Genomic DNA, 18,998 nt, shown 5'->3' on the forward strand with positions numbered 1-18,998 from the left:
ATTCAACATAACATAGCTTTGTTACTGGCCTATACAAGGAATGTTTGTGTTGCCGCAGGAGGCAGAGATATCTTTCTACATCTGAAGATCTACAGTGTTGGAACCTGGGGATTATCCTGTGTCTGATAGAGAGCCTTCATCCCTATGTTTCTGCATTTGCCATGGTTTCTACCATGGTTCTACATATGCATATGAACATGTAAACAAGAGGGATTATGGTAAAAACACGGAATGGTAGGGTACTGAATCCATGGAAGGAAGCGGCAGTGTGACATTTCTGCCTTACAAAATGAGCACTAGGGTAAGGGTACTTTCAGAGCGTTTCTCTGAATCTCCTAATTCAATATTAGTAGGGTGTTCTGGCATATCAACTGGTACAGATATCCTACAGACATATTTGGTGTTCCTAAGGACATATCTGAGAAAGCATGGGGAAAAAATTCCAACCAGCAATAAAAAAAACCCAGACAGTCTCATGTAACAAGCCTACAAAATGATCAAAACTATTACTACTAAAATATTATTTAACACTAAAATGCAGGCTTCAGCGTCACACCTACTCAATTACAACACTGTACCTCTCCACAAGCTATTTTAATATTTTATAGTCAATATGAATGTGTGCTAGTGTTAACATATTGATCTCTTCTGTGAGATGAGGCTCAAAGCAGTTGAAAACATTCTGCTGAAATGACACATTCCCCTGACAGGAAAGTGTTTATTAACTTTGCTAAAAAACTGGGAATCTTTAGGATCCCTCAATTAGAACTTTAGTAAATCTGCCTTCCTGTAAACTGATATCTGCTGTATTATCGTTTTATAATATTATGGTGCACTATCATAGAAGAACAACTTGTGATTTAGCTAGACGTTCAGTTTAAAAGTGCTGATTGATGAAGAACTGATTGACCAGTGACCAAGATGTAAGTAGCTGTATGCTCATCTTTACATTGCTTAGGGGACAGCATGTTTTCAGGCATTGCATTTCTTTTAGCACATATTTAATGTTATTAACAACCTTGCCAACAATGTATTGTCTACATGCATGGCAGGGAAAGAGTTAATATGCAGCAGCAAAGGACTCAACTAGAACTTGACTAGGTATGCACTGAATCAATCGTTTTTGGAGTTAACCAGATACTGAATCCTCCACAAATGATTTAGCACTCAAACTTTGTTTTCTTCCTTCAAGATATTGCAAAAGAAACCCACATGTTGTGTCCCACATTGGGAAACACTAGGCCATAAACCACTAATGCTTTATTATATGTTTATGCAATGCCATAAAGGAATAAAAAAGTACCTTGGTCATTTTAACCTCACGTCATTCCAAGAGACATTAGACTTTTGTCATTAATTGTGAAAAGACTGTTTTCTAAACATCTCATCTGGTATCTGTTACACAAATTGGCCTTACCCCGATGGGCCTTGTATTGATGCCTCTAGTGATACAAAAAACTTATTTATATAAATAGTCAAAAACACTAATAATGGGTATCAGCACATTATATTTAAATATACATGTAGCCTTTTTCATCTTTCTTTTACTAATTCTTTAATATTCTCCAGAATTTTGAGTTCAGACAGTGCTAGAACTCATAGCATTCTGTAAAAGACAGTGGTTAAGGAGAAACCTTTATAATTTTTCAGTGACATACCCCACCTACAGCACTGACACATCATGAAGTTTTAACTTGTTATACATGAACTTGAGAGAATTTGGTTTTATAAATATCCAGTTTCATTAATATTCCTTCTTGGTTTTTTTTACTGCACCATAGTATAAATCGTAGAAATTAAAGCTTTTGAGTAAGTTATGGATAGAAAAAAAAATCTTGTGTCTTAAAGGGGATGTATACCTTCTGATGCAGCTTTTAAACACTTATAAATGACTCATTTTTTCCCCTTTATTTTCACGATATTAACAAACACTGTTAATATCACAAGGGTGTAAAACGAGTGTCCAGTGTGGTTCTGTCCAGGCATAGACCAGACAAAGGTTCAAAAGTTATTGCTGTAGGAAGCATCTCCTGATGCTTCTCTGCTACAGGAGAGTCCGTGGACACTTTCAGCATCAGTAATGTAATTTGCATTTGCACTCTTGCAGTGTCAGAGGGTATACATCCCCCTTGAGAAATTACTCATTAGTTATAGCTGATGCAAGACAGGGGTGAAACAGGCAGACAGGAAATTCTGCCAATAAAACTTATCAATTATTGTGATGATTTCTATGTTTTGTGACTGGGTAGCTGGGTGCGACAGTGTTATGCTGACATTCACCCTACTTCTTGGGAAACCAAGGGAATTAACGGACTGATCATAAAATTACACAGGGCAAATGATGTCATTGGACTTACTTGGTAGAAAGTTACAACTATACTGATAATGTAATGTATTATGTTATGAATTAGGGCAATCTTTCCTGGTGACCCAATGAGTGTGCAGACATACATAAAGATTAACTTAGCCCCTGTATGAGCAGCCCCCGGTGTGTGCTGCATGAGCAAGCAAGCATTCACTGCACAACAAAGCCTTACATTACACATATCCCAAATCTTCCACACTGGTACAATATAAGAAACAAACAGGCTGTGATTTTTCAATGAAGTTTTAGACATTTGGATTTTACATTTCAGTGCATATTTTCTGTGAAAAATTATAAGGACTGTTTTTTTTATGTATTGTACTAAAGCATTAGGGTGCATTCTGGTGAACTGTGTGGATACAGTGTCAGTATTAACATTTGTATATTTTTATGTAATTAAAATGAATTTAAATTAATAAAAAATGAACTTTTGGGTTTTTATGTTCCACAAATGTTGTGAATATGTTGAATGGGTTTCGGCAATCCAAAAAAGAAGCAGCCTCCAGCTGGAGCATAGGAAGGCATGAATACACAAAGCTCTGATAGCACAATTCCCTTTACTTTATACAGACCTGTGTACATTATTGTTAGCAGAAAATCACCAATGACTGCTCTTGCAAGGAACATTCCCACTTCCTTGTTGCACTTTTTTTCTGCATGCCTTTGATGCTATAGCTTTTCACACCGGATATATGATTTTCTTTGACCTGTTTTATGTGCTTCGTTAATTTCGTTTCTGTATTGTTAATAATTAACCTTGATCTATGTCCTCTTCCCCCTTAATGCTATGAATTATGCTTTTCCCTTCCCTTTTACTTCTTACAAGGAGTCATTCTTTATCATTGCATAACATATAGGTATCTGCTCCCTGCCCTGTTTCCCCTAGTGGTAGCAGGGACTGTGAGCAGGAAGCTCGATGCTGGAATGGCAGTGTATGCTTAGATTTTGCTAAAGCGTTTGACACAGTACGTACCTTACAGAAAATTAATGATTAAATTGAGGAATATTGGCCTGGAACATAATATTTGTACTTGGATTGAAAACTGGCTGAAGGATAGATTACAAACTGTGGTGGCAAATGGAACATTTTGTAATTGGATTAAGAAAGCAGTGCGTTTTCATCTAATATGTTACGTACGCTAGTTATAATGTTGTCTAGTCAAGGATATCAGCAGCCAACTCTTGTAGTGATCATGCTTTGAGCATGCACATCAGCCACTAGGCGTGAATCAGCTAATAATTAAGACTGCTTACATAATCACTTACCGTGACTGAACTTTAGCACTGCTGTCAAGATCTACTAGGAAAGGGGTTCTACAATTTGTCAGCTTTATTGTAATCCTTGGAATATTTGGTAGGAAGGGGGTAAGAAATTCATAATTCTACTGGCCAGTTGTTTGTACAAAAGAAATGGCACTAACATTAATAATGGAGGTATAATCACTCATTATTGCCTGACCAGACTTGGTATCAGAATTAATGTATATTTAGACAAAATGTTTTTGCATTATACTCAAACAAGGTAAGATGAACCATATTGGGTTGGAGGGTGGCAATGCAAAAGTTTCTTCCAAGTGCCACACTTAAGCTAGATGCAATGGCGTAAGTAGATGTTACTAGGCCCCATAACAAATTCAGTGTAAACATTGGTAAATTGACATATTCTACCAAGATGTATTGAAATTGCTAATTAAATAGGGCCCAATAAACTCCTGCCCCCCCTGCAACAGCAGGGCCTACTTCCTGGCTAGATGAGTCTAGACCAGTGCTGTCCAACTTCTACGGTGCCGAGGGCCGGAATTTCTCTTGCATGCATGGTGGAGGGCCGCTAATGGAAGACAGTTTTGACCACTCCCCTTTTTGAAACCACACCCACTTCAAACCACACCTATTTTATCACAATGGTGGTAACACAGCAAAATCCCAAATGCTTGGTCCTTACTGTGGGGATATCAACCATCATTCATATGTGAAAGAATTATGTCATATTAAGATATACCCTTAAATTCCATATGCCTCCTCCTCCCCTGTGGATAGCAGAGCAACCCCCAGTACATAATTACACACCTTAGGGACCATTTAATGGCTGTTTCCAACTGCTAACAAACTCCCACAACAAACCCCTGCCAGGTTCACCTCCCACAAGCAGCATAGGGCAAGCAGAGTATGGCACACACAGGCAGCACTCTGCATGTCCTATGCTGTCTGTGTGTGCCATACTCTGCCTGTCCTACCCTGCCTATGTGTGCCATACTCTGCCTTCCCTATGCTGCCTCTGTGTACCATACTCTGCCTGCCCTACCCTGACTGTGTGTGCCATACTCTGCCTGCCCTACCCTTCCTGTGTGTGCCATACCCTCCCTGACCTATGCTGCCTGTGTGTGCCATACTCTACCTGCCCTATGCTGGCTGTATGTGCCATACTCTGCCTACAGTACCTATGTCTGAGGTGTGAAGAAGAAAACAATTGGAGTGATTACAGCCTGAGCCTAAGGTGTGAACACTGCAGGGGGTGAACCATGCAGGTATTAAAAGGTGTGAAAAACACAGGGGATAACATTTTTAAACAATACAGAGGGATTACAGCCTGAATCTGAGGTGAGAACCATGCAGGGGGGCAGTTAATCTCAGTACTGATACCATTTAATGCTTACTCAAAGGTAAGCCATCAAAGCAGCCAGACAGGTGGGGGGCCACACAGAGGGGGGCCCGCGGGCTGCCAGTTGGACAGCACTGGTCTAGACAGTGTGAGGGTAGTTTGCCGCATCTGATTTGCTCATTATCATTAAATCTAGCAGAGATCCATATGCAGACCAAAATGAAGCTACAGTCACCAAATTAATAACCAGTAAATTATATATTTAGGGTATGTAAGTATCATAAACACACAATTTTATTTCTCTGATATTAAAATTTGTAAGCACTACTATGGTCCATAATAGACTGGCTGTTATATATATATATATATACACCAGATTTTTGTATAAGTAGAAACCTTGGGAGCTTGGCAGGGCAACCCTTGGGTATACATCATTTGACAAACCTGCCATATACTTGTATGAGTTTTAAGTGGGCAGCATAGCGGTTAGTATTGCTGGTTTTATGCATTTTATTCTGACCTGGGCATTATCGCCAAGGGAGTTTATCTTATCCCTGTGTCTGCGTGGGTTTCCTGCAACATTTCAACAACAATGCAGGCAGGTTAAAGGGCTCCTGGTAAACCTGACCCTAGTGTGTGAATGTGATAGGGACCTTAAATTGCAAATTCCATAGTGACGAGTATAGTTGTGGTTGATAAAATAGTGTGGTGTAAGGGTGAAGTCACATAGAGTTACTTAGAATATATAACCTTCCATAGACCATACTTAGAATTGCAGTACACAATCAGCATTGTCTATTTTAGTAGCTGTGACAAGTAGTTGCTACCATAGGCGGATTTTTAATAAGGCTCGGAGAGGCTAAGCCTCCCCAAACCTACTTGGCACCTTAAAAGAAACAGAAAAAAAAAAACCTCACTCTGTTTCTGCACTGTCCTGGAAATCTTCTCCTCTTCCTGCAAGCTCCCTTCTGCTGTAAACAGCTGTGCTCTGACTGGATCTTTCTTCTTCTGGATTCTCCAATCAGAGCACAGCTTTCTTGACAGACAGTAAAATTGACCAATCAAGGCACAGATGCAGACAGGCCTCGGAGAGATATTACAAACTAAAGGCAGTGCAGAAATGAAGACTGAAAAGAAGAATCTGCAGCTGTAACTTTACCTAAGAACAAACTCTGAACTTTTGCTGAAGATTTCATCCCACAGGTACTATACTGTATATGTTCTAAAGGCTGAATCACTAGCTGAAATTAAATTGTTTTTTGTCACCTAACATCCCCTAATATCCCCATCACCTACCCTAACAGATGGATGGTAAGTTAACTCTTTCCCTCTGAAAAAGCTCATTGTGCTTTTATATATTTGTTGGTGTTTTTTGCACTTACTATTTTTTTTGTTCTACTTTTGTCATTGTTTTGTTCATTTTTAGTTACAGTGCGGCCAATGCTGTTTATCCATGCCAGGGCCTGAATATCTGCCATCTGTACCCACTGCATCTCACTACATTAAGGGGCGTATTTATTATGCTGTGTAAAACTAATTCACCGAAAAAACAGTAAAAAGCTGTGTAAAATAAATGGAAAAGATCGCCGTCTGAACGCCCGATATTACGCCCGATATTACGCCGTTATTTTTTTTATTTTTGATTAAGCTCCGGTGGAAGAAAAAACACGTAAAAAAATTACGCTGATTTTACGCCGTTTTTACACGGCGAAGCCTGCCGATGTGTGGCGAATTGTCTCGCCGTTTTTTACACAGCATAATAAATATGCCCCATAATGTGCTGGTTTTGTAAATACAGACTGCGTCTCACTGTATATAATGTGCCTGGGGTGTAAATACCCACTGCCTTTCTTTCTATAAAACTAACTTAAACACATCTAAAGGGGTGGTTCACTTTCAAGTTAACTTTTAGTATGTTACAGAATGGCCTATTCCTAGCAACTTTGCAATTGGTCTTCCTAATTCATTTTTTTATAGTTCATGAATAATTTGCCTTTCTCTTCTGCCTCTTTCCAGCTTTCAAATGGGGGTCATTGACCCCGGCAGCCAAAAAGTATTACTCTGCGAGGCTACAATTTTATTATTATTGTAATTTTTATTACTTATTTTTCCATGCAGGGCCCCTTCACTATTCATATTCCTATCTCTTATTTAAACCACTACACTGTTGCTAGGGTAAATAAGACCCTAGCAACCAGATAGCTGCTAAACTACCAAATGGAGAGCTGCTGAACAAAAAGCTAAATAACTGAAAAACCATTAAAAATAAGGGGACCAATTGCAAATTGTCTCAGAATATCAATGTATACATCATATTAAAAGTTAACTTAAAGGTGAACTACCCCTTTAAGCTAATTGATCACAAACACAAATGTATGGAAAACCCCTCACAGTAAATACTTTTATACCCCAAGCATTTTAGGGTAAAACCAAACACTCCCATCTTCACTATTGCAAGGTATGCCTGGAAGTCATTGGGAACAGCAAGAGGTAGTTGGGAGGTTCATTTTTTACACCAGCAGTGAATCCATTTAGTCTCATATTAGCTTTAGGTCAGTCTATGTATGGCCCATCTTTAGCCTCCCCCCCCCCCCCCCCCCCAAAAAAAAAGTCACCCTCCACCTATGGCTACTACTAGTAGCCGTGTGTGTTTACCTTAAAATTTCTTGATGTTATATAAATAAAAGAAAATAATAGTGAATGAACATCATTCCCTGCAGTTTATATGCAAACAATTGAAAGTCAGCCCCACCCTTACAGACCTAGGCTGGAATCCAGCAATTTATCTGTCTTTGCAATTATTCAAGACTAAAGACTACAATAGATTACATGCAAAATGTGTCATTTTATGAGCAGTCTTGACAAATTGGCTATTTAGTTGTCAGGAGACTATACAAAAAAAGATAAAAAAAAAATAAAAGATACATAAATTACAAATAAAGATACAAAAGACTACAAGGTTACATGCAGTTCTTTAAAAGATGATTGAGGGCTAACTACACATTTCCACCAGAAAAGCAAATGCTGCTCTCTGCTCTCCTAGCTGAAGGCTCAAAAAAATGAACCTGTGCCCCCACTAAACTGAAGGATATGTCCTATATTTGCGTATTTAAACTTTAATAAGCTGAACAAACAATTCTTAAATTAGATGTGAATGATGAGAGATTTTTTAATAGGAATACATTCATGGAATCCATTACATGTTTAAGTGCCCGTACAAACATCAATAGGGCAGTCAAAAAGAAAGGAGAGAAGGAGTTTCAGCCAACTTTCCTTAGAAGTTCTTATAAGCAGCAGGCTGAATATTAGAGGACTGAAAGTCAATAGTAGTAGGACCAACTGAAAGCTGGATGTACATGCCCACTGAATACTAAAGCTCAGATAGTAACAGAAATAAACAAAAGGTGAACAAAGAGTCTCCCAACTGGATGGGCAAATTTGCCATCATTATGGGGCCGATTCACTAAAGTGCGTTAAAACGAGCGTGATTTCTAGCATGCATTAAAAATGTTATCGCTTCTTATTTTTTGCGACTTAACGCACGATTCGCTAAAAGGATACTTGCGTTAATTTAGATGTGATGTTTGCGCTATTTAAGTCGTGATGAGCGTTTTTCTTGCGTTATTTTCCGCGCGTACGTTAATTCCCACTTTGTGCAATATATTTTGCTGCTTGCTATATTAGCGCACAATTTAACGCACGTAACCATTACGTTCGTAAAGCTACTTTTCTGAAAATTACCATTTCCCTGCAAACTGAATAAATCACACTGCAAAGTCCATGTTGTGTTGCCAAAAGCTCACCAACCACAATTTTCTTTAAAGTACCACTTGCCCCAAGTAGGTGTTAAATTTCGCCTAAACTAATGCGATATTTAGCGCATTTAACGCTTCATATGTGTTTGTGAATTATTCGTTAACACGAGTTTTTTGCATCAATTTTAACGCAAAAAAAATGCGATAAGTGTTATTGCACTTTAGTGAATCAACCCTTATGTGTTTTAAAGATTAAGAAAAGGTTAAAATAAGTGAATACAAAATTCACAAGGCTTTCTAAGCACTTTTGCAATTTACATTTATTATTTTTTTTAAGATTATTAAGGGCAATGTGCACTGTTAATATAAATGAATTTTGTAACAACAGCGCAACTTACTGGTCTGTTTCCGATGATGATGTAGTCAAGGAAACTGTCCTGCGAAAGAAAGAGGACTGGTCTGATGTTCTGGTTAGGAAAACATTAAAATCCTCAGATAACTTTTCACATACCTTCTTTAACCTGAAACCCTGAAATTATACCACTAGCTAATGCTTGAAGAGAAATGGCACGCACACCTTGGTCCACTAAAACTTGTCTTTATTGTAGAGATCTTAAAACAAAAAGGTCCTGACACATTTCTTATACAAAAGATACGTAGTCATAGGCACAAATTTCAAATGAACACAAACAGCTATTTAAAATACAAAAGGGGAAATGACATCAAAATTCCAATTAATGCATATGCTAATTATTAACCCCTTATAGATGTTTTCATGATCTCCTAAAAACACTGGTTTTACAAATATAAAGTGAGATACAACAGTTTTATACTGGAATGCACCTATTGCTACTTTTTAGACAAAATGTATACAAATATAATAAATAAATAAATACACTAGCTAATGCTTGCCTGTCCTTGCTGTAAAACATGTGGATGCCATTAAGCATCATATTTCAACTGAAATACCATTATATTTTGCAGTGTTTGCAGTGACAAATTTGATAAATCCTGACTGTTAGCTACAGTACCATTAATTACAATAAAAATGTTAAATGTGATGTTTGGCTATTTAGCTTGGTTTGGCTTGTTCATTTTCTACCTGTACTGCACACAGCCACAATATCACAAAGGACAGCACAACTAATGTGAAATAAAATTCAATCAACTTACCTTACTTGGCACTGTGATATTTCATTGCCATATTTTACAAGGTGATTCGCTAATATCAAACTTTACCTTAGGACTCACAGCACCACCTACTGGTAAAAGAAATTACTGCCTTGAATTATATGATTGTAACTACTATATGATTGTAAAATGATCGAAAATTATTTTTTTAAATAAAAAGTCATAAAACACAATGGTGGTCAGTTATGAAGGAGGTGAAAAATGTCAAAGACACCTCATGCTTCCTTATTTGGAACCCGCAAATTTCCCCAAATTAACAGCTATAACAAATGTTCCTTTGTTTTGTGCATATGTTTCTAGCATATTATTGTTTATAGGGTAAGAAGTGATTATGGTGCTGCCATCAGTATCTTATGTATATTGGCCTTTAAAGGGCACCTAAAACCCACAGTCAATTAGCCTATATTATTTAGCCCATGTGATACCACAGATAGATACAACTCTGATAGATGATCTTTATCACTAAAAAGATTATTCTAGCAGAATATATTTGACAGTTGTGTAGTTCCTCCAAAAGATGCAATTCATTTCATTCAGAGACCCATCCCTCCTGCCTTGAACAAGGATAGCCAGTATAATAGTATCCTTATTGGGGAATGATGTCAGCCTAAGGGATGTAACTGTCAGTTCAATTTACCATCTGTGGGCACTTTGGTAAAAAAATTGTTGTTTTAGAATAATTTTCATTTTTTCAACTACAACATTTTTTAATGGTTTCAACTACAACATTTTTTAATGGTTTCAACTACTTCACAGACCTTTGCATATAATTATTATTATATATATTATTATTTTTTGCAATCAGTTTTTTAAAGTAATTTATTTAATAAATAATTATTTAAAAATAGGCCATGGAACCTTATTTCTGTAATGCAGGCTAGAAGGATGTACAATATATATACAGTATAACATATTGGGATCAAAACACCCATCAGGACAAGGAGCAGATTGGTGCGTTAATGCAGTTCTCGTCCTGACAGGATTTTTAAGCTTGCCTAATTGAAATCTGGCTTCTAGCCCACCTCAATGTACATCTTTAATATACTTGATACAGGAAGGTTTGATGGAAGGATAAAACTAGTGGTGTAACTAGATGTTAATGGGCCCCACAGCATATTCTATTTATGGGGCCAAACCATAGCTAAGTTGACCAGTTCCCCGAAGATAGATTGAAACCGGCTATCAATTAGGGCCCTACTGGGCCCCAACACTGCTGGGCCCCCACAGGGTATGCATCCTCTGTAGTTACGCTGCTGCGTGGAACCAAAATTGGGTATCCGAGTCCCGGCGGCCCAGTTGGACCCTGGTCCATGATCATGATCGCACCACCATGTCTGTAAATCTATGCTTTCTATTCTATATCTTGCAAACACAGAAAACAATACCACAGCACCAAAGCACTTGCCCATGCTACTCTGAGTGGTGTGCAAGTGCACTCACTTACACACTCACAGCTTGAGTTAATGGGATTACTTAATTGAACCAAGCAAATTGCACACTAATGCCAGCTGCTGCATGCAATTGCACACTGGCACCATCACACTGCAAAGATGTAATAGAGCAGCCGCTTTTATCAAATTCTGAGTGAAAAACATAGCGATTTGTGAAAATTGCACTATGGGCCATGTTCATAATGAGCTTTACTGGGTCAAAAAAAGACATTAAACTTTAGAAAAGAGAATTTTACCTACTGACACGCAGAACTGTAGTCAAATCAAAAAGTAATAACATGTTGGTTAAAGAAAGAAAATGGCATTTTAAGCAGCTTTCAAATGTATATATAAAAATTATATTGATTTTAAACTTTTAGATAGCACCTTTGTTATTCTCTGTGCTGCTTGTCCTCCATATACCCCTGAAACAATGTAGCAGTGATCACCTTTACTCTAATCAAAACACAGATGTCCTCTGAGATTAACAGACCTGTAAAAAAGAGACTCATAAAAGTCATCAAATCCTGCCTGGAGGAGAGCACCTAGCCCTTGTACACCGAAAACTGAACTCTGTACCTGTTGCCGAGCAACACAGCCCATACCTGTTGGGGCAGAAGCCTATTCGGTGTGGGGTACAACTTTTTACTTCCATTCCAGAGGCAATCCTTGGGGGAACAGGTCCATATTGCACTTGGCTTTCAAAATAATAAAAGTGGTTTCCATAAGTGGCAGTGTATTTAACATAGTGGCCTTAATGGCTTTAAAGGGATTGTTCACCTTTGAGTAAATTTTTAGTATAATGTAGAGCAGGGGTGGCCAATACGTCGATCACGGTCCACCAGTTGATCCCCCATGGATTTCTGGTGGACCGCGATGAAGCCGGGGATGCGGAAGTGCTGCATTGCTGTGTGTATGGTTGAGAAGGTACCCCTTTATAGAATATTGATGTAATGTCTGATTTCCAAGGTTAATATATAATATTGATTTTATGTTTATATGTGCTTTTATGTGTTTATGTTACTATATCATGAAATTATTCAGTGAGATTCCCAGTAAGGTATGTAGCCTGGACCCAGCCCATATGGATAAATTACTCATCTAGATAAACTGGGTGTACTCTCCCAAGACCCTTTTATACTCTTACAATGATGTCGGTCACTTGAGATAATCTAAACATCCCTTGGTGTGCTTGCTCTTCTCAGGCAAAAGTCTATCCCTGTCAGTCTTCTAAACAATGCGTCCTTTCCTACAAAGATGTGTTACCCTACTCACTTAGCACAGCTTCCCATATAACTAATATTAAATAGCTGGAGCAATCAATATCAGACCACTCCCCCTAGAAAATGAATTATAGATGGTTAGTATAAATAACAAGCAAGGTTCAGTATGATAACAATGAATTCTGGGAAACTAATTCAAGTTACACGTTCCAGTTCAGGTTTCAGTTCTATACAGAGTATCATATTTTATGTACCTCTACTCTGATCTCTCAATCCTAAACCAATAACATATCCATAAGAACAAGGCTGCCCATCTTATCAGCAGGTCAAGTTAGCCTCAATAAAATTATAATTTTCCCTAAGGAGCTGTGTATCAAAATTATTTTCAGCGGATACCAGATACTATGCTGATTACAGGTGGAAAGTATGTGAGATCATATTTCTACTTGGTGGCTTTGAGAGCATACAAGATTAAAGCGTCACATCATTTGACACTCTTACACAACTGGAAGAGAGTACTCTCTATGAATCTTTTGGCCAAGAAATGCATATCCGCTATACATCATTCTAGCATCTCTGTCCCCTGCTTTCTTAAAATTCCAGACTCAGAGCTAAGTTTAAATTGATCTCAAAACATTGGAAAAAATGCTACATGAGCAAGCCCCTGCATACCCTGCAATACAGATGACAGAAAAGGAGGACAGGAAGGTGCAAGTAAGGAAAGGACACTGACACCCCAATTGGTGCCTATTAATATATATGAGATAAGCATTTGTTTATTGTTGGTTGGGCAAATTAAAGATGTTTGTAAAGTCATATGTACAAGTGAATGTATTCTGACATCAGTGTATTTCAACATCATGTTTCAACATCAATGCATTTCAAAGAGAAAAAAAAGTCATTCCAACACCATCAGATTTTATCTTGTTAGATACAGATACAACATTAGCATTCAACAGGCGTGCTGGCATATGTTCCATGAAATTTACGCATCAGATTTTTCTATCAGTCCCATTATATTTTGACCCATGCGACTATATCAGACTTGAAAGATGTGTCCTATTGATCCACCACCATCCAATAAAAGCCCCGTGAAGTTTAGCACTTAGAATTCTCTGCTCAATACATCCTTTTCATCTATTTTAGGAGTGGGAGTAAAAAAACATTAACTGCAAACTGTTCTTATTTGCAACATGTATTTGTATATACTGTAAATCCACATATCAACAAAGATCAGAAATGGGACAGTCCTGTCTCTTTTTCCAACAAGCATTTCCGGTCCCCCACATTTTTTGACATGCAAAATGTATCATTCAGGTGAAAAGAATGTGCTTCCCTTCTCCTTATCTTCGAAGAATTCAGTAGCAACCCTGCTACGTATTTTCTCTGGCAGCTTGTAACAGCCAAACAGCACAGAGCCCTATTGAGTGTACAAATGCCTGATCATGTGCAGCATAATTCTCTTTTATATTTTCCTAGAAAACATAAACATTCGTGGGCTACTAGGGAATAAGAGAGAACAGCATAAGAGCAAAAACAGAAGCATAAATAAGTCTCAAGAGAGCAAGTGTTTCACGTTGGCAAGTCATTAAGGGTCATTATACAGCTGAGAGGCACAAGTAAGAATGCACAGAAACAGTAACTTGCAACTACTCTGTAAGATAAATGGAGAACAAAATCTAATGGATACACTGAAATAAGTCATCATTTTATATTCAAAACAACACAACATTCATATTTATGTTTCAGAATTGCATAGGTAGGCCTAAATACACCACAAAAAGAATTTCATAAATCATTATAGCCAGATAAAAATGCAAAACGAAAAAAATATAAAGGTCTCTTATATGTCTTTCTACTCCAATCTTGCCAACTGCAAAGCCCCCCTCAGAAAAAAATATATTTTGAGGAAAAAAAGTGGCATGTAGAGAAACCAAAATGAACATTGCGCCTATGACTTTCGTACAGCAATACCTAATTTTTGTGATAAAAAATGCCCAACAGTAAAAAGACCTCTGAATAGTTTGATGCCAATATGCAAAGCTTTGCAAAATTATGTGGAATTATGTCAAATGATTTCTTTATCTGGCCAAACTAGGGATACACCGAATCCAATAATTCGTCCAAACCCCAAATTATTTTAAAAAGATTTGGCCTAATTTCGAGCCAAATCTTAATTTGCATAAAGAGAAACTTCCATGTTTATATGACAAAAAGTCACACGATTTAAAGGATTCAGATTCAGTTCGGCCAGGCACTGTTGAAAAAGGCTGAATCTTGACCGAATCCCGAATTCGGTGCATCCCTGGCCCAAACCCTGCCCATTCCCCCACAAGCCCCACTCCTTCCATGTCCTCACATTGGCCATGCCCCTGATCCACCTGGCCATGATCTAATTATGTCAAAACTACACTCAAAAGTTATTTGTATTCAAAAGTATTGGGCATTAAATGGTCTGTTCACACAGGATTTCTGAGTTTTAAATGTACCCAGAAAAAACTGGCACATCAGGGTGTGTAATTTTTTAATTATTACACAATTTTTTGTTTTGACCCACTCAATTACTGCCCACCCCCCCACAAGTCCCACCCCCTCCATAACTCACACTTTGCCACGTTGGGGCCACCCATTTGCCACAGTGCCCCTGACTGCATTATCCTGTTTCCCCCTGATGACAGCCATGAAATAGATGACCAGTAAAAGCTATCTACCGATCGGATGGTCTGTTACTTTGCACCTTTATTACACTGCGAACTATAACTTTTACCTGTTCAGCCAACAGAATTGATCCTTTATAGTGAAATGGAATCCCTTGGTGACATCAGAGAAATCATATTCTGCATATATTATTCTAGGAGCCCTATACAGTATTCTTGAAAAGAAGGGTCAGTTTAGCCTGTATTTATTGTAGCACTAAGTGCTATTACAGACCCAAATATGTTTAACTCCAGGTTAGTGGGAAGGTTTCCCTGGAAATAATTTTCAAATGCTGGAAAATATACAGCCCCATTAATGCCAGTAATAAAAAGTACAATATATATTAAAGGAAAGGCTAATAAAGAGTTAATCTCAAGCAGCAGGCATACCTTCAGTTGTCTCAATAGTGCTCTTAAGTTTCTCCATATTTCACCTGTTCAGATGATCAGAAGCCAAAGAAAGTTCCCATAAGGCCTCACTCCTGCACCGATACCTAGACCAAGGGGCACATTTACTAACCCACGAATCGTCCGACGGTGTCCGAATGCGTTTTTTTCGTAATGATCGGTACTTTCGGAAATTGTTGTGACTTTTTCGTAGCCATTACGACTGCTTCGCAAAATGTCGCAACTTTTTCGTAGGGTTACGACTTGCTCGAAAAGTCGCCACTTTTTCGCAGCTTTCGCGCCGAGTACGAAAGTTTCGGATTCATTCAAGCTTCAATATGGAGACTTTTCTTGGGCCAGGTTGGAGCTGCAGAGTGCCATTGAGTCCTATGGGAGGCTTCCAAAATCATGCTAAGTCTGAAATTTCCGAAAAGTCGTAATGGCGACGAAAAAATCGCAAAAAGTCGCAAAATGTTCGTTTTCCAATCGGAATTTTTCCAATTCGGATTCGGATTCGTGCGTTAGTAAATCAGCCCCCAAGTGTACATGCTCATTTTGTAAGACTATGGGGCACATTTACTAATCCCCGAATCCGAATCCCGAATGGGGAAAAAACGGATTGGAAACGAAAATTTTGCTATTTTTTCGTCGCTGTCGCGATTGTTTAGTTTTTGTCACGACTTTTTCGGCGCCGTCGCAACTTTATTGTATTTTGCACGATAATTTTGTCGCAGTAAACAGTGGAAAAACCAATCCGAATGTTTCGCGATGCCAACAAAAAAGTCGCAAAAAATATACGATAAAGTCGTAATGGCGACGAAAGTCGCGAAAAATACGAAAGAATCGCGATGGCGACGAAAGAATCGCAAAAATACCGATCATTATGAAAAAAACGCATTCAGATGCTTTCGGACGTTCGTGGATTAGTAAATGTGCCCCTATGAGTCAGCTTCCTGCTGATTGGCTTAGCTCCACATAGTTCCAGCCCTGCACATACAGTATGTTTTGGGCTATGAAGCCCTTTCTCAGGAGTGTACAAAAAACGTGATATGATTTAAACAAACAAACCTTTGCCACTGTGCCATCATTGGATGTAGGCCTGGCAATCTGTTGATTCTTGCAAATGCAAAACCAAATAGTGTAAATTTATAGTCCATAAAGGATAGCCCATGCAAAAAGTCCATCCAAATTGTAAGTGTACCTAATAACCACGCAACAGCATGAGATTTTATAGGATACTGCAAAATCTGATCTCCAAAGGCTGTAATGCAGTGTCTGATCAGATAAAGCCGAATGTTTTGTTTTGATCACGCATCTACATCCAACAGTCAATGTATTTTAATAAGAAAAAAAGTCTTTCTGACATGATCAGTTTTAATCTTGCAGACACTACATACAGCGTTCCATTCTGACAGGCGTGTTGTGTCGGATGGCAAAACTTACGTGTAGTTTACACATCAGATTACATTCAACTTGTCTGATGCTTTCTGTTGTTCGGACAAAAGTGCTTGTGGAGTTTAGGCCTTAAGATGGCCATACACGTTCAGATTTCTTAATCTTCTTCCAATGAACGTTCGGATATCAGTCGTATGTTTCAATGCAACGATCTAAAGCTAACAGGATAAAGCCCTAAAGATATAAATTGGAGGATGTTCTGAACATGAAATAGTTGGCACCAATCACAGGAAAGTGACTTCCATCGTGGGTCCCCCAGCAATTTCATCCGATTCATGATACATGTGCAAATTTTAGTTATCCGAACAAAATTTTCAAACCTGGCCGATTGACTAAATGACCGATCGCCATGGTATGAAAATTATCATGGCTGATAGTTCTGAGCCCACAGATGGTCCGAAAATTGTATGAAACTAGGTTTGTATGATTTTATCGGTACGTGTATGGCTGGCTTTAGTATTAAAATCTGAAAGTATAGATCGCTTTGTTTTAGCCTCCACGCATCATTCTATCCTTTGGGGCAAATGCCTCCGCTTTTTAAATAATCCAAACACTAGGGGGGGATTCCTAAAATCACCAGGTGTATTGCAAACAATTATTTTTATAAATCGTACAGATTTATCGTAGATACTGGTGTATCAATATAGGTGTTAGGGTTAAAGTTATGTTCTTGTATCAGCAATTTCACTTGTCTTGAGGTCTGTCCCACACAGATTATTTAACATAGGCAATTAAGCACATACACAACCATTTCATTACTAATGCTGAACATACACTGGGAGTCATTTTAAAGCCCTTGTTGAACAGGTAATTCTCATGTTAGGACAGAATTACAACAGTTGTAATGCTAACATGGGTACAAACATGTGTAATGCTTGTTTGGCTATATTTAGGCAAAACAAGACTAGTATTTAGGTAAGAGCATGGGTTACATGCGACCCCCTTTCCCTGGAGTGGGCCTTCGCTATTTGGAGGGAAATTTGCTAGATGGTGTCCCTTGTGTAGTGCAATAGCTCAGATTAAAGTAAGATGGATGCCAGGAGCTCTTGCAATCAAACTGTAACTCTTTATTGTCCAAGACAAGATGGTAATGGTGCAGGGATAAATCAATGCTTACATAAACAGGCAGATATAGCAGAACCCACTGAGGATAACAAAGGAGGATGCCACCAGTTTATCCCACCTCTTTTTGGGAGACTGGGCAGGGTAAAGCACCTGTCAGTTTGGCACCACTTTGGAAGGCAGTCTGGATAGTTACTCCAATCCTCATGTTGATAACCTTTAACTTTTGTGGGTCCTACGGCCGGGCATGGATCAGGGTTTAGACTAACCTGTATCCTGTCACTTATCTGTGGCCCTAAGCTAAGGCAACATTGCCGGATGGAAGGGTACTTCCTTTCTGTTCTTCTAGTTGGGTCCTGAACTGCCCTTGCTATCTAGGTCTAACTAACTTACTCTCCTAGAGAGTGCTATTACAGTCTCTGCTATTCTTTCTAGTCCTCATTCACAGGGTCCTGTCCCCGACTTCACCAGAGTGGATGTAAACTCTGGGGTAGATGCTTGGCTGTACTGGAGCCTATTTCTGCACCCAGGCTCAGTGGAGTTGTTCTTGGTAAAACAGAAGGCAGCCAAAGAGGAAGCCACAACTCCTTACTAGACACTACATGAGGCTGCAAGGGGTGTGATCAACCACATAGACCAGTGCTGTCCAACATGCGGCCCGCGACCCCCCTCTGTGTGGCCCCCCACCTGTCTGGCTGCTTTGATGGCTTACTCTTGTGTAAGCTTTAAATGGTATCAGTACTGTCATTAACTGCCCCCCCCCCTGCATGGTTCTCACCTCAGATTCAGGCTGTAAACCCCCTGTATTGTTTAAATATGTAATCCCCTGTGTTGT

Source organism: Xenopus tropicalis, chromosome 5 (genome assembly GCF_000004195.4).
Source record: "Xenopus tropicalis strain Nigerian chromosome 5, UCB_Xtro_10.0, whole genome shotgun sequence".
NCBI lineage: Eukaryota > Metazoa > Chordata > Amphibia > Anura > Pipidae > Xenopus > Xenopus tropicalis.